Source organism: Vidua macroura, chromosome 6 (assembly GCF_024509145.1).
Source record: "Vidua macroura isolate BioBank_ID:100142 chromosome 6, ASM2450914v1, whole genome shotgun sequence".
In the NCBI taxonomy this organism is placed as follows: domain Eukaryota; kingdom Metazoa; phylum Chordata; class Aves; order Passeriformes; family Viduidae; genus Vidua; species Vidua macroura.
The window spans coordinates 45,374,276-45,394,973 of NC_071576.1; the positions used below are offsets into that span (position 1 = coordinate 45,374,276).

General features: G+C 47.9%; 1 long non-coding RNA gene across 1 annotated transcript; it reads right to left on the bottom strand.

Annotated features, from left to right (window-relative positions):
* Positions 1–436: 436 nt before the first annotated feature.
* LOC128808893 (uncharacterized) lies at positions 437–6,915 on the bottom strand. The gene is made up of 4 exons (XR_008437561.1): positions 6,831–6,915; positions 5,881–6,025; positions 3,050–3,169; positions 437–2,511 (listed from the first exon to the last, which is right to left on the bottom strand). It is a non-coding gene; the product is annotated as an uncharacterized LOC128808893 (long non-coding RNA).
* Positions 6,916–20,698: the final 13,783 nt, after the last annotated feature.

Sequence of the window (20,698 nt, forward strand, 5' to 3'; positions counted from 1 at the left end):
TCCAGCCTGGGCTGCAATCCCGATGGCAAGGGATCAGTTGAGTCCTGCTACCCTTTGTCCTTGCTTGAGTTTTGGCCGTGCCTGGGCAGCCTGGCTCTGCCTCCAGCCCCTCTGCTCCCCCTCCTGGTTCGACCAGCTATTGCCTGGCCCCGGAGAGAATGGGGAGGAGGAGGAGGGCATTAGGCAAATATCCCCGGCTTCTTAAGATTCCTGCTTAATGAGCACATTTGCTCTGTGCCGCATTGCCCCCCTATCAGTAATCTTATCAGGCTGAGCCTGCCTCTGCCACCTGCAAGTAGAGATATCAGAGTGAGGGGAGGGGGGGGGCATAAATCAGCTTGTTTTAAGTTCCTAGGCACTAAAGGAGTTTCAAAGTGAACTTATCACTTTATTTTTGTCATTAAGAAAAAAAAAAAAGGATAAAACATGACGGGCTTGCTTTATGATTCACTGATTGCAGATGTTTCCTGTCAGGTGGCAGCGGTGCTTGGCTTTCTGTTTGTCACTTCCAAAAGGCGAAGGTGCTTGGCACCATTTGGAGCACATGTTGAGCCACCAAGCCATACAAGCTGCCTCCCCAGGAGGTGCCAGGTCCGAGGGCTTCATGTCTCTACATGCCTGCACCTGTGTCAAAGGACTTTGATATCTGTTCTTGGGCTGAAAACACAATTCCAAAAGGAGTCATAGGGACTCACTGAAGAAAACAAGGTGTGGTAACAGGTAGCTGCCCACTGCCACTTCAAGTGGGTTTTGAAGTATTTTCTGGCCAACTGCTCAGACATCTTACTCATACCAGGTTCGGGTTGGGTCTTGACTAGCAAGCAGGCAGAGAATTACACCTGACCTCACCTGTGACCTTGCCAAATCCTGCAGCCTGGGTGCCCAGACACTGTCCAGGGGTTGAGTGCTGGCCCACTCCCGACTGTATTAATCTTGGAGCCTGGCACAGGCGTTATCACATTCGGCACCAAACATTCGGCACAGCTACTCTCTTCATCATTAAAGAACAGAACAAAACAAAAATCTCCTATTTCTACAAATATATTCCTATATATAGGACCTCATGTATTTGAAAATAGTCTTGACTATGTTAAGATGAAAATTCTGTTCTATTAAAAAAGTTTTGAAGCCTCATCCTTTCTTCAAGTGACAAGTTGCATCAAAAATCTCAGAGATCCCGGGAAACACAAATCCCAGAAAAGCCATGTGCTGGACACAGCACTGCTGGCATTAAAAATGCATTTTATCTCTTTTTTGACTGTTTACCTTATGGATGCCAAGAACATCATAGCCCACTTCCTTCATTAGCCATGCCACAACTGCATCAAGGTGTCAATACAGGGCTTTATGGAAACAGTGAGTGTTTCCAGGGTGTGTTTGGATGAGCAGCAATGCTCACCAACAATGTGTGTGCACCTGCTGTGTTGCCATCGATGGCTGTCTGCTGTAAGGTCTTCCTTGGGGTCTGTCTGGGGGTCAGCAGTGGCAGGGGCATGCAAAGACAGATGATGAAGCAGTAAGGGCATTTTCTGTGTACAGCCCTGGCTGCTGGCCTGTGCCTGTGCCCAGTCAGGTGTGCCGGTGCTGAGCAGCTGTGCTGCAGCTACGTCACAGCTGTAGCCCCACAGCTTTGTGTGCACAAGTTGCTGACATGGGTCAGGATGAGAGATGCCAGACTTATTCTGGAGATAGGGAAGGAGCCTTTTCATCTCAGGGATCACTGTGAGCGGCCTTCACATATGGGCTGAGGTCTGGGGACAAAGCCCTCAGGTGAACACACTGCTAAACACTCCACTGAGCCCTCTCAGAGCCAAGACCTACATCCAAATGTCATTGTGCTATTTTTGATGCTGTTTTTGAGGGGGAAAATCCCACCCTGAGACAGCAAAATGTAGAGGTTCTAAGAGTTATTTTCCCCCTCTTTCTTCCCTGCTGAGCCATAAGGATGCAGAGTAGCTGGAGGCGCAGCTTGCTCAGGGTCTGTCAGCTCCCCAGCCCTACCCTGTGCTTTAAACAGGACAAACAGGTTATGACATTAAAGTTTCAAAACCTAAGGGGAGGTACCTCACATGGGAGAAGTTAATGCAGGGGCACTCTAGGCCCCTGGAGAAGGGGAGGGGATGCTTTCAGGCCTGAAATGTAGACACAACTTTTCCAAAGTTGGAGTTGTCTCAGAAGAAAATCAAACTCACTCTCCCCTCCCACGTCTCTCCTCTGGCAGCTCTGTGAAGCCTGTACCTTGGCAGGAAGGTGCTCAAAAACACATTGCCTCAGGCAAGGCTGTATCTCACCCTGATCAGAGCAGCCCAGGGCCAGGATCCCTGCACTGGCTGTAGAACTTCTGAGCATCCAGTTGCCAACCAGCTGAGGGGGAAAACTGCACACCCCTGCCTAAACACGAGTGTGAAACAGCCCAGCCATAGCCAAAGATGAATAGTCTGAAACCAGAGCCTGTGGAGGTGCTACTGGTGAGGTCTCTGTCCCATTGTCATCACCATGCTGGAAGTGAGGCTGGAAGAAAAAAGACACAAGTGGGTCTTGAGTTTATTACTCTAACTGGTATGTTGGCATGGAAATGCTGTGGGCAACCCATAGGACTGTGAGATGTGGGATTTTAACAGGATTAAGGGGAGAACTTGCCCTGTGATGAAAGAAGAGGAATGCTCTTGTCCCTGGGCATACGATCTCTTCCCTGTGCCCTGAGTTTCTTGCACAACCAGCACTTTATGGAGGGTGAAATGAAGAAAAACTCCATTTTGGCTGCCCATGGCCTGGGGAGCCCTGGTGTTGTGGCTTTGTCTCCTCACTGTGGGTGCTGAAGCCCTAAAATTAGGCTCCATCACCCACCATCACAGTACAGAGCTACCCTGGCGGGGTCAGCAAGCAGGAGTCAAGGCACCTCTGTGCAGGGTCAATTACTATGCCTGCCCCAGAACCCCAGAGCAAGCTGCAAAAGAAGCAAGCACTTGGGAAAAAGTGAGAAAAGATTTGGAGGACTTAGAAAATTTGTTTGTGAGCTCTTAACTGAACCACAGTTTGGGCAACATACCTTAAAGTTCCTGTAGTAGGAACCCAAAACACTCTCAAAGGGTCACGCCAGAAATAGTGGTGTCCAAGCAGTCTCCTGCTATTAGCACAGGTTCTGGGGCTCAGGAACTGTCTGTGCTGCCTGCAAGGGAGAAGGAGAAAAAGCAGCTTTTTGGGATTGGAGTAACCACTAAGTATAGTCAAGAAATGTTTGTTATACTCCAGCAGCATCCATGCTGTCCTTCATTTCCTTAAAACTGCTAGGGGCCCTCCCATGGGATTTAATATACCATTTTACAAGAGAACAAGATGTGTCCACCCATTTACAGTACAAAGGTGAGTGGCATCGGGAAAGTAACTGGTGTGCCTGGTCCCAGGGCTGTTTGGTGCTCAGGGCATGGGGACCTGAGCGGGAAACCCGCCAGGGACTTGTAACAGGAGCTCCAGAGGCTGACCATTGACCTGGGCTCCCTCCCAGTTCCAGCAGAACTTGATGAAGTTCCATTCTATGCTCTTTCCTAACTAAGAGATGGTGTGGCAGAAAGGGAGGTGCTGTATGTGGGTGTCCCTTGGCTGAGCTCAGCCATCCTCGTGTGAGGGATGCAGTGGCTGAGCATCCCAGCTGCTCTTCCACCACTGCAGTGGACAGGGCATGTGGAGAGAAGGCTCCACGTTGCTAGAGCTGCCCCCACTGCACGTGCTCCCACATGGCTGACGGGTCCCCAGACCCTGGCAGAGTGACACCCTGACATTCCCCTTCTCCCTCTGTCTCTGAGTGTCATTTCTCAGCATAGCCAAGCTCTCTGTCCCCAGTGGTGCTTTGGAGGGCACCCACTGCAGTCACTGCATCCAGCAGGAGGGAGGAAAAGGGGGGTAGGGGAGCAGTGGAATGCAGATGAAAACAGTTGGGAACCCCTCCATCTGCCAGAGAGTCAAGGTTTCACTCACAGCCATTGTGGGAACTTCCTCATGGATCCACATACTATTTTTTTAAATCATTTATTCTAGCTTCTGAAGCCCTCCAGTGACAAGCTGTCATTTTGCTCTTTTAATTGTATTTTGTGCCTGTGCTGCTCTCTAGGCAAGTCTCTGAGCTGCTTCCTATCTCTCCCAACACTTAACCATTTACAGCCTGAAAGACATCCAGAGATGTTTTTCTCTTTTCTGGAAAAGAGCAGCAGCTGCTGGAGCTGCTGCTACAGTTGCAGTTTATTTACAGAAAGATCCCCGCAAAGAAGAAGGGAGAGCACTTGGAGAAGAAAAGGATGGCAGTCCTCAAGGAAACTCCTTTGTGACTCCTAGTTCAGCTCAGATCTAGGTCCAAGGGAAGTAAAAACTAAATATTCTTAATTTTTTGTTATTCTCAGCAACTCTCTGTAGGGCTGAAAAGATGGTGTGGAAGACAAAGCTACAATGGGTTCAGTAGTGCAATTTTCTGTTTGGTGGGCAGCACTTACCAGGAGCACTGAGAAGAGGTACCCAGCCCCTGGTATCATTGTGCTCCTCTGGCTGGGTTTGCTCTGGTGCAAGCTGTACATTATCAGCAGAAATTCTTGAAGCCCAAATATCTGCCAGATCAGCTGGAAGCCTGAGCCCTTCCCAATGAGCCTGGAGGCAAGGAAGCAGGATGCTATTCTAATGTAGGAGACACTTTTACACAGAGCATCTGCTTGAGCAATCTACAGAAGTGGCACTCAGCTTCTCTGGCAACTTTGCAAGGCCAGGGAAAATTCACTAGAGATATTTTTAAATAGTGGAAGAATTGCCTCCTTACAGATGGATAGCAGGTAAGGAGGTGGCCCTGCTGCCCTCATCTTTTGTGCAAGTAAGTGGCTGGTGTGCATCAGAGAACCTCTGAACTCACTGCTTTGGATATCCACAGGGACCCTTCTGACTAAATGGAAACAGGAGAAGCTCATCTGGAGCTGTTGGGAAGCAGAGCTTCCCACATCAGTGATGCCCACTGTCACCATTTATATGCTGCAGAAAGAGAGCTCTCAGGGACTTTAAGGGAGTGCCTGGGAGGGGTTTGGTGGGATTTGTACCAAATCTACACAATCTTCCCCTGCTCTCACCCTGCCCTTCTTTCAGCTGTGGGTCTCCTCTGCAGAGAGGTCTCTGCCAAGGGTCACCTCTGAAACGAGAGGTCTGCTGCACCTGGCTGTCCAAGTCCCCTTCACTGGCTGTGGCAGCAGTGACATTTAATGCTCTCCAGCCTTGCAAAGACAACACCTTTGGGATTCAGTCCACCACATGGAATGAGCAGTGGGCTTACACTGCCATAAGCATGGACAGATGGTGGGGAGAGCATGTTGATCAGGTACAAACAGCAACAAGAGGTGATAAGAAAGGTTGTGTGCTGTTGCTGAGGGAGACCTGCTACAAACAATTGCCTGTAAAACCTCCAGTGAGATCCAGGATGAGTTTGCAAGGTTGATAGTTAGATTAATAATGTTCTCCCTCAGGGGACAGGAATTTGCCCCATGGCAGATCTCAGCCTCCAGCTCTGCAAGATGCACATGCATCTGGCTGTGTGAAATGTAGCTGGATCTCAGCCATGCTCGGGTCAGCAGCAGGGCTGGGGCAAATGCCTGGACCCCCTGACTGCCACACAGTCCCCTGCCATGGAGCATCACTGCAGCCTCTGCTGCCTTCCCACTTCTCTTAGTTATACCCCACATCTTCTCTGTGAACCTGAAAACCTTGCCTGCCCCTCCAATTGTGAAGTGAACAGTATATTCTTCATTTTCATAATTAATGCTATTCCTATTATTAAGGGCTACCAAGAGTCTGCCTTTGCAGGATGCATTAAAGGAGATGATGGCTAAATATGTGGGATTGGACAGGCCCTACCCTACAGGATTGATAGCCAGTGGTGTGCATCTTCCCTGACGTGGAGATGTGCCAGTTGCAGTTCTGATTGATTACAGGTGCCAGTTTGGTAACACAGTTGCCGAAGACAGCATGTTCCTCCTTTCAGATTCTGATTCCCACTTCCCTGAATAAGTCACAGATAAGATGACCTTGTCAATGCTTGTCTGACAGTTTCCAAACCTGTTTACTCTGATCTCTTCCTGGTCATCCCAGGAAAGCGCTGCTGGAATGGAGATACTCTATGTGCAAACCCATGCAACATGAGCAGAGCAAGGGCAATGACTGTCTTTAGACCTCAGCCTCCTCTTTTTCAGTGCTGGAGCTCTTTGCTCCTCACAGAAAAGATGAAAGAAAGGAGTGGGTGCAGGGGCAGGAGTGAGGGGTGATGGTGTGGTGGAGACCCTCAGCCACTCCTCCCCAAGGAGATGCACATTCATCAGCTGGAGCTGATGGCAAGGGGGAAACATTTGTCCCCTCTCCCAGATGCGTGACAAAGGACCCACAGGCAAAAAAAATACTGTGACACCTTCTCATTTGCAGCAAACTTGATGTAGTTTTCCTTTCTCGATTCCCCTCCTTCCCTCACCTACCCACCTCACCTAGATGCAAGTCACTTCTCAGGAGAGGGGCTGCATTCCTCCCATAGCTCAGCAGCAGAAATGCAGAGAGACTGAGAAGCAGCCTGTGCCTGCCACAGCCTGGTGAGATTCCTACAGTCCTTCAAGCACTTAGACTGAAACTGGAAAACAGTGCAACCAGCAAGAAACAGGAGTGCATGGCACAGTAACAAGGGCTGAGAAATCCATCAGCAGGTGAGAAAGGTTCTAATCCTGCAGTGGTAAGAATGGGACAGACTGGGTACATGGCTAGATCTGACTGCTGGAGTTGAAGTCCAAACTCTTAAGACAGCCTTGAAAACTTTTAAATACCTTTAAAAACCCCAATATTTTTGAAGCCAGCATCATGGCAGTAAAGGTGCCCTCTTGGGCAGGTGCATCTGCTCAGCATGTTTAGAAAGCAGCACACAGTTCCTCTGTGCTGGCAGACGGAGTTCCTGCAGCCATGAAGTCACAAAGAGAGTAGCAACCCTGAATATCCATGTCCCAGGCAAAGGCTTCTTTTTCTTGGGATTCAGAGGGTGGAAGAGTGGGTTGCAAAGGGCTGGAAGCATCAAGAGAGGAGAGAGGTAGATGCTCTCCTGTGGCCAGTCAAGGATAAAGTTCTCTTCAGGGCAGTGCTCAACCAGTGTCAAAACGGCATCAACAGCAACTTTACTCAGGGGTGAGGGATGTCTGAGGCGTGGCCGTGGGTGCCCACCTCCTAAAAGCCTCAACTACTGACTGTCGGGGCTCAATCTCTCAAAGCCACCTGCCCCAAGAGAGAGGAGGGAGCTAATGAGATCTGTTCACTGCAAAAAATCCCATCTTCCATTTCAAGGCTAATGGAGGGGTCATGGAGCATCCACGGAAAGGACTGCTGCAAATTGTTGCCCAAATGCCTTCTTGAGCATCTTGTCATCTGTGTGCTGCCACATCTCTGCTGGTCTCCTCTGATCAGAAACCAACACAGCCCAGCAATGGCATGGGGGCGCCTGGGCAGGCTGGATGGGGAGCAGAAAGAAAAGAACCAAATTTTGTGGAAATTTTGGTTAAAATTAATTTGGATTAAAATTCCTCAAGATTTTAAGGCAGAATGTCACAAAATGAAGATCACTTCAACCTCAGGAGTCTGCCATAGGATTACCAAAGCTTTGCATTGTATTTTAGAAGCCTGTCACTCCTAAAGTAAGAAGCTCATTCCTTGGGTTATTTCCCCTGCAAAAATATTACTGCAAATGCAAACCATGTCCTAGGACATTTCATAGAATCATAGAATAGTTTGGGTTGGAAGGGGTTTTAAAGATCAGCTAGTTCCAACCCCTCTGCCATGATCAAGGACACCTCCCACTAGATGAGGTTGCTTAAAGCCCCATCCAATTTGGCCTTGAACACTTCCAGGAATGGGGAGTCTACAACTTCTCTGGGAAACCTGTTCCAGTGCCTCACCATCCTCACAGTAAAGATTTTTTTCCTAATAACTAATCTAAACATCTCTTTCAGTCTAAAGCCATTTCCCTCCTTGTCCTCTCACTACATGCCCTTGTAAAAAGTCCTTCTCCAGCCTTTTTGTAGGCTGCTTTGGGGACTGGGGGGTTGCTCTAGGGTCTCCCTGGAGCTTCTTCTTCTCCAGGCTGAACAACCCCAACTCTCAGCCTGTCTCCACTGGAGAGGCACTCCAGCCCCCTAATCATCTTCAAGGCCAGTTTGCAGCATGTACATTCAAAGGAAAAAAGCCAGGTCTTGTATCTTGCAGTAAACCATGAAAAGCTTCAGGTGTGGGCTGCTGTGGGCCTGGAGAGAGGCTTTGCAGCTGTACCCTCCCACTGACATGTGGATATTCTCAGCTCAGTCAGAGAGAAAGAGAAAGGTTTTCTAACCAGGCGACAGCCTGGGAAACAGTTGGGAAAGAATGTAAATAATTCTGTAATCTGTCTTGTTATTCACCTTGTTTATAGATATGTTCTGCTACTGTGCGTCATTCACTACACACCAATGGTGTGACATGTTTTTACTCTAAGACCAATGAAATTAGTCTTCTCGATGTTCTCTATATATAGAGTGGTACATTTGAAATAAAGGAGAGTTCATTTTCTTAGCCTTCTGATCTGGAGTTCTCTGTTCCCGTCGTGCTCAACGGCGTCACTGACACAAGAACAGCCGCAGCCCCGAGACAGGGAGAGCCCGACCTCGCTCAGGCTGGCACGGACTCTTAAGCTGTGCCGCTCTTTTGGCAGAGGGTCTCGCGTTTGCTGGTGACCGATTTGGGGGGCAGCAGCGGGTCTGTCTGCAGCCCCAAAGCCGGGGAGCAGGGAGGGCTGCGGGGGCAGGATGCTCGGACTGCCGGCGGATCCGCAGCGCCACCCGCTGCGCTGCCGCCGCACTGCGCTGCTGCTCCCGCCCCTCACGGAACGCCCCGGCCGCGCCGAGCACCGAGACCTTCCGGGACTGCATCTCCCAAAATTACGGCCCCTCCTTCGCCTTCCCCGGGGTGAAACAGCCGCAGAGCAGCAGGGCCCTTCTTGCCATTGAGGCACAGCTCCCACCGTGCCCAGTGTGAGTGTCTGTGCCCCTGATTTTGTCCAGCATCACCTGGGCAAAACGTGTGAGGTCCAGGTGGAGCCCCAAAGCAGATCACGGACTGCTCACACAGCCTTCTTGTCCACACAGCAGGCTGGGGATACCTGCCCCGGGAAGCAGTTCACAGAAGCAAGACTGTTTTAGTGAGGGTCTCCTCACTGCTGGGATGGCACCTACCAACCCCGGCTTCTCCTCCCTCATGGTGCACGCTGTGAGGAAGTCACTTGTTCATCACAGCCCACACTATCCTGATAGCCTCAGGCATGCACTGATCACCCCTGTCTTGCACAGGTTATCTATTTCATCTGTTTTCCACCTTAAAACACTGCACAGAAAACTACAGATTTCTCTGCATTCACTGTACCACCTATCTGTATTACATTCCTATCTGTAAAGTTTACCACCATTTTCTTTCAGACCCATGATTAAGATATCAAACTGCCTTGGCCAGAGAGGATGCCGTCCTCTCTTTTACCAAGGATGCTTTCTTTATAGCTAATTTTCCATTGTTTTTAACTGCACAACTAACTCCTCTTTGCATTTTAACTACTCATGTCCCTAAACAGAAAAGCTTTCAGTCTGTAATTTGGGGTACTTTCAATTAAGACTACCTTATTTGAGAAGGATTTACCATGGATCTGTCCCAGACCAGCTCAGAAGCACTGCTACTCCCAAGGTGATGATACCACCAAGACCTGTCTTTGCACTAGGGCAACAACCCTGTCTTTTTCCCCATAAAGAGATCACATCCTACTATTTTATTGTGCCTCCCAATTCCACCTGCCTCTGGTGTCACTACAAAGCACAACCAAAAATCTATACTTCTTCAATACCTTGTGCCTTGCTGAGGACAGTGCTAATAGGAGAGGCAGACCACTTGAGAAGCTGATCAATAGCCCTGCCTGGGTTTGAGGGTAGGTGTCTCAGGGAGCCAAATGCTGTCCAAACCCTCAATTACCCTTCCTTCGCCTCTCCCTGCCTCCTAACCATGGTGGTTAAGCCCTCTTCATCACTCGCAAGTGGACTGCTGCCTAATAAAAGGCTGCAAAATGCCAGCACATCCCTGTGCCACTTCAGCAGGTCACTATTTAATGCTGAAAAGAAATACAGTGAAGCAAAACTGACCCATGCCTCCACTTATAAGGAAAGCAGTAACAACAGAGAAAAGAAGGAAAAAGCAGGTTTAAAAAAAATACATTAAAAGGAACAGGGGGTTTAAGACCTTTTAGAAACAGTTTTAGATGAAGCCTGTGGCACTATTTTTCACAGCAGACAGATATCTAATTTTTCAAAGGTTACCTAAGTGTCCAGCTTTTCCAAAAATTTGGCCCAGAACAGTCACTTCATTACAGGGGTCTGAACCAAAACCTTTTTGGGTGGCATGGATTTTGAGTGTGGAGAAAGGGAGAGGGGAAGTGGCAAAACCCTGCCCTGCTCTGCCATGGGATATGCTTATCTTTGGAGCTGTTCCCTGTCTGCTGTCAGGATACATCCCCAGGCTGCAGGTGGGGATGGAGAAGCAGATTCACATTCCCAGAGATTATTGTCAGTCAGCCTGAAGTGAAGCAGGATCCCACTGGAAGTGTGAAAACAAGGGTCTAAGAGGATGAGCGAACATGCTGTCATGAGAAAACGAGGGACAGGAGTTTTCTGTGGGCTTGGGCTGTGCGTCCAGCTGGATTCAGTATGCTTGGCTTCCTGGAAATTCAACAGGGGAATGGGATTTCAGGCTCCCTCATGCCCATCTCTACCCATTAAACAAATTAATGTTTACTGAAAGGCAGAAAGCTATTCCAAGTCCCTCTTGTTTCAGGAAACCACTTCTTTATGGACATCTCCTGAGTTGTAAGAAGCATTTGTCAGTGCAAAGGAGGACAGGAGCATGCCTGAGTGCTGCCAAAGTTTTGCAATCCTCCTTTGATGTGTCCCCCCATCAAGGCAGAGCTTGCCTGCCTTGCCTGGCATGAGGGCAGGAGCAGCTTCAGCCTTCTGCCTCCCAGTTCAACCCCTGGCTGAACACCAGCAACCTGGGGCAGAAGCGGGGCTTCAGAGAAAGGGTGAGGAGAAACTTACAACATCAGGAACACTTTTGACCAATTCCTTTTGTGGATGGTGAGTCAGGGGAGCTGAGAGGATGGTTTGGATTTCACTTCCTCCCAGATGCATCTCTGATTACATCTCCTTGAGACCTAACAGAGTTTTGATAGCACTGAGCAAAAGGCAGGGTGGAGTTGGCCATGGGACTTTATATCTGATTTGCATAAAAAGTAAACACAGAAGGTTTCTACATTAGCTTTACCTCCTATTTTAAGGCAAGTTGGCTCTCAGAAGGATATTCCAGGTTCAGGACCATCTTGCAGACTTCTCCAGGCCACCAGTTCTCAAGAAACACAATAATGTAATTCCTTTCAGCCGTGCATGTTGGGATGTGAGCAGAAATTTATGTCCTGCACAGCTGCAGACTCTGGGAGAAGCTGGTCTGCTTTTCAGGCCTTGCTAGCAAGAGTAGAAGCCCAGGGACTGACCTACCCATGGTCAATCCTACCACCTACAGTGAGACAGGAGAATAACAGAGGGATCATGAGAGCTGGTGGGGCACCACTGGGAAACTCAGCCTGTTTTTCTTGCCCTGTGTTGGAGGCCTGACAGAACAACCATTTATAGGAGACAGGGAAGGTAGCAGTGTGTGGTGTCATGATTACAGAAGAGCCTTAGAAAGGATGTGAATATGATTTTTCATGCTACTATTGAACAAAAATGCAGCGCCTTCCTGTTCTAGGAAATCCAAAGCCAGTGATGGACAAATAACAGCCACCTTCTGAAGAATCACGTGAGCCACCATTTGTCCCGGCCCACCTGCGCTAAGAACGGCTGGAGTATGTGGGGGAAAGTTCCCTGGCTATGACTCAGCGTTGGGCCAGCCTGGAGCACTGAGTCACTCTGCCAGTGGAGGGAACAGGCCAGCAGGCATGTCACCAGCAGCAGCCAGTCACCTGTTCCCATGCTTGCTTGGCCCTGCCAAGAGTCCATCTCCACAGCTCACGACTGCCCCACGGGCATCAGGGACCCAATGGGACTGAGTACAGAGCCCCGTGGTTGGTCTGGAAGCAGCTGCAATGTCTCATGGCAATCAGAAGAAGGTAATGAGGTGTCATATTATTAACAAAGGCACTAAGTGGTCCTTACATAAAAATTTTCCCAGCAAACTGAAAAGTGTGTTGACCAGCTGGAGGGAAGGAGAATTTCTTTTTTTGTTCTTTTATTTTTCTTTCTTTTGGGTTTTTTAAATTTTTGTGGGAGGGATTGTTTCAGGTGGGCTTTTGAAGAGGATTTTTTTCAAGTGCTGCTATATTCCTTTTCTTTTGTATTCTCTGCATTGATGATCCCAGAATGGCAGAGTGGTTGAAGTTGGAAGGGATTTCAAGACTGCCCTGTTCCGTTCCCTGCTTAGGCAGAGCAGCTGAATGGGACTGGGTTCAGCTGGGCCCACCAGTACCCCTAGGGCCTTTTGTGCAAAGCTGCTTTCCAGCCAGTTGGCTCCCAGTATGTGCTGGTGCATGGGATTGTTCCCCTGCAGGGGCAGGACTTTGCACTCTCACTTCCTGGGGCTGACCACTTCTTCAGCCTGCAAAGGTCCTTTGGAAGGGCACCATAGCCATCTGGTCATCCAGTGTGTCACGTCACCTGGAGAACGGAGGATAACCTCATTTCAATTCTAGTTTTTAAGCCCTTCCCGGGAATGAGGAGCCCTCCAAGTATTTTTTGGGTCTGCAGAGGTTACCACTGGTCTCTGTCTCAAAAAGAGACCAGTGGGAGCTACCCACAACGTGTTTTCCGTCTTGGAGCATGGATTTCTCTGACAGAGAAGTTCTAAACACCTTGTCACCTGACCAGCCCCAAACATGCTCTATGAGCTGCTTGCACAGAAGGCCTTTCAAATAGATCTGGACCAGATCGAGAGGTTAATTTGTGAAAACAAGAAGCTAGGAAGGATAATCTGAGGATGACTGGTCTCACCCTTGCACTCAGGCCCTCATTACCTCTCTGTGCCTAAGCTTCACTTCTTTGACTGTGGTTTGGTGGCTGCCTGCTGCTCTCTAGGTGGGAGAGCAGTGTCAAGAGAGGAGGTCTTGTGCACAGCCAGTGCACAGCTATATCCCACTGCTGCGTCCCCAAGCTGTGCTAGAAGAGAAGACCACTCCTTCTCTGGAATTTTGTCCTCAAGGAGTAAACCTTGAGGGAGCAGCATTTTATTTCAGCCATGATCTCCACTGCCTGCCAGCTGCAATTTACCATGAAGACACCCCGTGAGTGGAAACAGGTGCTTAAGCTGGGGGACACCACGAGAAGGAGACCAGGTGTTCTGCCCATCCGAGGTGGCATGGCCTATACTGCTCCTGCCCTGGATGATGTCCCTGCGTCCATGTGAGAAAGGTCTGGCACTTGGGAGGGGGTAACAAGGGTGGGATGGTGACCCAAAACAGAGAGTGGAGCCACACCAGCTCTGCACCATTTGCTCATTTAAGATGCCCCAAGCTGTCATCCTCCCCCAGCAGGGAGGCATTCCAAACAGTGCTGATCCAGATCAAACAGGGGCTTAACAGAGGCCTTCTCCAGGAGCTGCCAGGGCTGAAAAGCAGCCCTATGTCATTAAACATGGGGAAAAACAGGCCGTTGTCCCTGCTCCTGGTCCGTGCTGCTTATCGGCAGCTCAGTGGGAACAGCTCCATTTAGGGATGTTTGCTCTGCCTGACTGCAGCGGTGCGATAGGGAACGTGGTGAGACATCAGGGCCCCTGTCACTCCCCACAGCCACTGTCAGTGCTATGGACAGTGTGTGCAAAGGCACACCCTTGCTCCCATCCTCAGCCTCACTGGGTCCAGCCCATGGCCATGTGCCCACCTCTTCCATGCTTCCATGCTTTCAAGCACATCTGCTCTGCTTAAATTTCTCCAGTGTGCTCCACCCTAGCCTCCACAATGGGGTTTCAGAAAGCCCCCTCCCCACCCCCTAACCCCTTAATCTCTTTGAAAAGCAGAAAGGACCATTCGTCTTTTGGTCAGTTTTTTGCAAGCCCCAGTACAAGGGAAGGAAGTTGATCCTGCATGTGGTGCTGGGATTGAACCCTGGTCTAGACCCACTCTGAGCTCCCCTTGGCTCCTCCTCACCTCATCCTCACCAGTTTCTCAGCCAATTTCAGAAATAAACCTCTGGCTAATGGCAGGGGACTCTGACTCAGTGCATGCCTTAATTACAGGTTATCAGCCATATTGATCCTGCTCCCATTTCTGAGTGCTGGAGAGGAGGCTGCAGTTCTCCTGCAGCTCCAAGAGAATGATCCCCATGACAGCCTTCTGGAACCTGTGTATCCCAGAGCATCCTTTAGGACATGGAGAGCTTTCTTGGGATGATGGGGACTCTTGGAAGAACTGGGGCTGGGTGTCTCTTTTGTGCTGTCATGAAGGGGACCAAATTTCTGCATCTTGGACACCATTTTTAAGCATGGAAATGAGGGGATGGATGGGGTATTACTTACTTGCTGTACTGTCCCTTCCTGTCAGGTACTTCCTGAACTGATGGAGAGCATGTGTATTAGTGCATGTTCTCTCCTAGTGATGCTGCGCTTGTGTCTCTTGGGGGTCAAAAAGTGCCCTGCACTTTCTTCCAGGTTCTTTCATGGACATGCTTCTCAGTATCCCTATGAAATGAAATTTATTCTAGTGGAGAGAAAACTGCTGTAAAATGGATTGTTTGGGGACCTGGAGAGATGTTAGGTGCAGTTGTGCCGAAGCCAATGGGATGAGTCCTTTTACACCCAAAGCTGTACATTTTCAGGTATGCTAAAGCTCACTCTGGATAAAAATTTGGAAAAGATGACAATCTGGGGAAAGATCCTTGTGTTTTTTATGACAGGAGCCTTTGATCCTCCTAGTTATGCCACATGAGTGACTTGGGAAGCAGAGGTTTGGTTACAGTCCTGAAGAGTATGGGATCTGTAACAGCCAAACCAACCATAGGAAAGTGTTAAACTAACCTTCTGCCACCCCATTATCAAAAAAAGAAAAGAATAAAAAAGGAGATAATCCTTGTTTAAATATCACAAGCAGCAGTTGAGTCAGTGGGAGCTTTAGACTGGAAATGTCAGGGAGGAATTTAGATTTTCTGAGCAGTCGCTGCTCTGCAATTATCATAAGGCACTTACAAGGACCCCTTGTCTTTTGTTGCCCTCAACACACATCTGCAGGGAGGGGCAGCAGAGAAAAAACACATGGCCCTACTGGGGACAGATAAGGAAATCCAAACTCCATCCCACTAAAGGCACAAGGCAAATCCCTTCAGGCTATGGTCAGGCTTCTGCTGCTGTTCAGGTCAAATGTAGGTAGGGAGGAAGGGAATGGGGAGGTGGGGGAAGGCAAACCCACAGGAGAGTCAGGGAAGCAATATATATGAGAAAGAGGAGAAAATCACATCCTGCCTCTTCCTATAAAGGCATTTATTTGCTTTTGGTGATGTTTTGGAAGTAGGAACGAGAAGGGAGACAGAACAGTGAAGATCTGGGGAGTTTTTAGCCTCTTTGTAGTGCTTTTCCTCTGGACCATCCCACCTCATTGCTATCCAGCACGTCCCTGATGTAAATTAAATAAGGGAAAGTACTATTAAACCTCCTGATGCAGGCACTGGCAGCACTGAAGGGAAAGGGAAAAGGATGAGCACTCAAACCACGTAATTTCTACCACATTAAGTGATGCAGAGAGATGAATTTTCCTAGCTGGTACACAGAGAAAGGCCAAAGACTTCCTCTGCAGGGGTCATATATTCTTACCTGTCTTTTCTCAGGAAAAACTAGAGGTTTCTGAAACCAATCTTGGCCAGGTGCAAGGTGGAAGGACCTCAGCCATGCAGTGCCAGTGTCTTGGGAGGGGTCTGCCTTACCTTCCTGAGGCTTCCTGGCTGGGGGCAGTAGGTATCCTGTCCCAGCTTTGTGCCTTGTGGTAACCACAGCCAGATCTCCTCCTGCACAGCACGCAGGCTGTCCGTCCCCATTAGTCCTGTCCTGTCCTGTCTCAGACAAAACCTTCCAGTGAGGTACCTGCTCTGGTTAGGACAGCTAAGGCAAAGGGGAACACAGCATTCCCAGTGCCCATTTGGCTTGCTTGCCATCACTATTAAAAACATATGTCCTGCTGCTGACTTGGACTTTTCTTCTTTGCCTAACTTTCAGCTATTGATCTTTTTGTTCTCTTCTCCACTAAGACCTGTACAAATCTAAAGAGCCGTAGGGATCCATATGTGTAACCAACAGTCCCAGCATTTGGGAGGATAGGAAAAATAATCTCATAAATGCTTTTCCATGACATCATCCCAGCAGCTTAATGGCAGAAGTACTGAAGTCAAGCATATTGTTCCAGTAGAAATCCCAGACTCTTTTCTTTCTTTACTTTCCATGACTGTGAATCAATAAAACATTGTTGATACACCTTGAAGATCCAGAAGAGAAGCACAAGGTTTTGATGAGTCATCCCCTTAAGCCTGCTGGGTGGAATGAACCTTGTCGTGGATGATGCATTTACATTCATCCTCTGAAAAGGAGAGGAAAATATTTTCTCATGCACTTTTTCATGTATTTATTTACTTGATGACTACCTGTTAGGAATAACAGATGAGATCCCAAGCAGATGTGAATCAGTAGGAAAGCACAGACTTCACTGTGAAATGATGGTTGTGTCTTTGTAATAAATCTCACTGTTCTATGCTGAATGCAAAACATCTTTCTGTGTATAAACAGAATGATGAATAAACGTTTGTATGAAGTCAATATGGTGACATTTTCATAGGTCTGAGACCCTTTGTGTGACATGTAATGCTAAAATCACATCAGACCTTTTGTTTGACAGGTGGAATGTTTTTATCTTCCAGTGCCTGAGGAGAGAGGGAACTGACTGAAGTAAGAAGTGGACGATTTGCTGTTCACATGGAAGTAGCACTGAGCTTAATTTTGCTGGTCCACCTTGGTGACCTGATCTGTTGTTACAGAAGATGAGAAAAGGGGTAAGAGGAGGGGGAGGAAGATGTATCTATGTCAGAGAAGTTACATGTTCATGAAAATGGAGTGTGTTGGGCAAACACTGACAAAAGTGCTGATGGAAAACCCTTGTCCTCTTCTAGCATCATTTGCTTCCACAGCTGGAAGAGCAGGGATGGGTGGACAGGAAACTGAGGGGAAAACAACACTCAGGAAGGGACCAAGAGCTGCTAAGGGGCCAAGACCCATCCCAGCCACACTGTGCAGCCTTGCAGCCAGGTCCTAAGTCACAGGGGACTATGGGCTGAAGTTCTTCAGGTTGCATGCCATCAGCTTTGGCCATGCTCAGACCAGTCCTACACACAGTGAAGGTTTCCTTCTGGAAGGGCAGTGGGAACTTGCTTTGGTCCCTCACCAAGGCTTGTCTTTATCCTTTCTGATGCTGCTTTGAGTTACATAAATTCTGTCTTACTTCATGGCATGGGTGAATGAGCAAGAAGGTTAACCATGCCAGACACCATGGTCACCAGCGATGAAGAGACTAAATTCCCCAAAAGCAGCTTTCAGGGATGAATATAGCAGGACTGGGACTTAATGAACTTGGCAATAAAATAGGGACATGTCCTTAACTTTCTTTTTTCATCTTCAGGAAGAGTTGAAAAATTAAGGCCACTGCAAATCTCTTAGTGCTGGGACTTGCAAGAGTCTGGAGAAAAATTAGCAATAGCAGGAGTCCCTTTTCCACATGTATTCAGCAATGCAAAGACCAGGACTACCAGGCATCAGGTGAGAGGAATGAAAGGAGGTGAGAACCAAATATTTCTATTGATTTCTGCATCTCTTGCCCACCATTAATTGGTTCTTCATAGCTGAAGGTCACAGGAATTACCAGCCTGGTGGCAGAAGGCAGGAAATGAAGCAGTGAATCAAATAACTTGCCCAGGGCCATGAGCTGAGCTGTCAGAAAGGCAATCCCTGTTTTCTTTGTTCATGGTTGGCAATAGAATTAGCTGTGGACATTTGATTCCTCTTGTCATAATGTTTTGGATGTTTTCTGGCTGCTCTTTAGCTGCACAATCTTTTTTTTTTCCCAAAAAAAGCAAACTCACTGTCAAACTCAGTGTTCAAAAATCCTGTGCCAGACCTCCATATGATAATTATTGTTTCTAGAAGGTTTTTCCACTTCTTTGGGAGCTTATAGAATCCTCTTCAGTCTTTCTTCACTTCTCAAAATGATTGCTTTTTTTTTTTTTTTTTTTTTTTTTTTTTTTTTTTTTTTTAAGAAAGTAAACTTCAGGAACTGGGAGTAAAATATTTGGTGTCACAGACTAAAATAAAATCAGGAGTACTGGTGGTGTAGAAAGTCTGTTGCAATACACATAAATTACCTTTCTGCACAAAAATTACATTCTCTGATGATCTTGTTAAAGAAATTGTCCACAAGTTGAAATACAGTGGGCCAGAGGTGTCATCAATTAATTTCACAACACCACTAAATGTCAGGTTCCAAGAGGTGTGCATTATATTCTGCCACCTGCTCCTGACTCTCTGCTTGCTGGCCACATTTCCAAAGAGAAAATTGCTTCTAAGTGCTTCCCCATTGATCTGAGACAAGATGGTTGTTTTGGATTCTGCAGTGGCAGGTGAATCATCAACACAATATTTCTGAATTTTCACCTGCCTGTTCCAGGTCCATTTGCTGAAGTAGAGAGCTGGGTTTGCTTCTGAAAATTCAGGGCTAAATTCTCAGTTCCTGAGAAGAAGCTGTTTTCCCCACCCATCCAGGTAGCCCCCAGTCCCTTTGAAAACCCTTTCCCCAAACAATTCACTGTTTTCCTGGAAATCAGGTTATTTTCCTCTGAAAAGTTGATTGCTGCAAAAACTACCCAGAATTCTATTTTCACTGTTTTCCAATGAGTGGAGATTCAATGGGTTTTGAGGCAAGATTCGAGCAATGTGGGTACAGAATTTTGTGTCTGAATATGAAGATGAAAACAAACTTATGTGACCATCCCCATGCTTCAAAATAGGGGGCAGAAGGACATTTTTTGTGGGTTACAGGAATATTCTCAGGTTTAGATAAAGGCTAATCCGGCCTTCTGAAATGTGAAATCTCTGACATGGATGTTTGCATTCAGCTGCTGAGGGTATTAGCCTTGGTCCTTAAGCCATTGGTTGGCATCTGTGGAGCAGATCTCTCCTGTACACTACACTGCAAAAATGCACTGGCACACACTGAGGCAAAATGTCATTGGAGGAGGTTGCACAGCCCTACTCCATCACCTCTAGAAAAGTGCATGGTTTGCTTTTTTTTTTTTTTTTTTTTTTTTTTTTTTTTTTTTTTTTTTTTTTAATTTTTTTTTAACATAATTGGCTGTTTTGATTTTACCTTGGAAGAGCAACCCCTGCACAGAGACCCATCATGTCCCAGAGGTTGCCTCTGCAGTGGAGGGGATGGCAGAGCTCTTCTCCCAGGGTGGCACAAAACATCTCGCTGCCCTGACTGAAGAGTTAGCACATCTCTGCTGCTTGCAACCCCCCTTCCCCAGGGCTCATCTGTTGTGAGGCAGCCTGAGCACAAAAGTCCACGTTTTCTAGATAATAGGAGGCTGCGAAGATAAGAGGGAGGTGAGCATTTTAATTATCTCTTTTATTTTTTTTTCCTCCTGATGCTGGCCCAGTCTTAGGGAGGCTGCAATGATGTGAAGGCCTGAGGTGTCATTATGGGTTATTAAACTCCTTTGTGGCACCTGGGGATGTTGAATGGAGCTGTGAAGGGAGAGGAGGAAAAAACATCTCTTGATGGAGCTGGCTCACCCCCCTCTAATTGCTTCAAAATTATGGCAGACTGTAATTATTCATGCTGTGGAGGGGAAGAGGGGGAGAGAGCGGGTGGGTGGAAGAAAGAGCAGCGAGGGCGCCTGGGCACCCCTCATGGCTAACAGGGCTGCCTTGGTTGTGATGGGAGATGGCAGCTCGCCCTCACATCAGAGTACACTGTCCCTTTCTTTGGGCCTTGCTGGGGGACTGTCACTGCACAAACCCAGTCCCTGCAGCTCCCTGGCCCACCAGAGAGACCCCCCACTCTTGCCCAGTGCTTTTGCCACTGGTTCAGCCTGGGGCTTGCTTCAAGATGACAGGTAGGTTCATGGAGATCACTGCAGCTCCCCACAATTAGGGGTGGATGTTTGGCAGGTGGGGTTTCCCCTTGGTCCCCATACCCAACGTGCCCAGAAATGGTGATTATTGTAAACAATGCTTGATGATGGGACATGGTTGGATGATCTACTCGATAAATTGAGCCTTGTACCGTGGTGGAAAGAGATTTTAAAGATAGGCTTGTGAACAATATGTTGATTGTCATCATAGTTATGCTTATAGCGGTGCCTTGCCTGCTCCAATCCAGCCACAGATATTAATATCTTGTTTCTATCTCTGCACCACCAATCTCACATCCAGTGGCAGGTGAAACGAGCCTCCACAGGACCAGCAGTACTTTGCACCTTAATGCCTTTCCTGGATTGTTTTTGTGTCTGCTTCACCCTTGAGGGAAGCACAGTCAAAGCATCCCAGTTTATGGACTTCTCTCTCTAGGGAC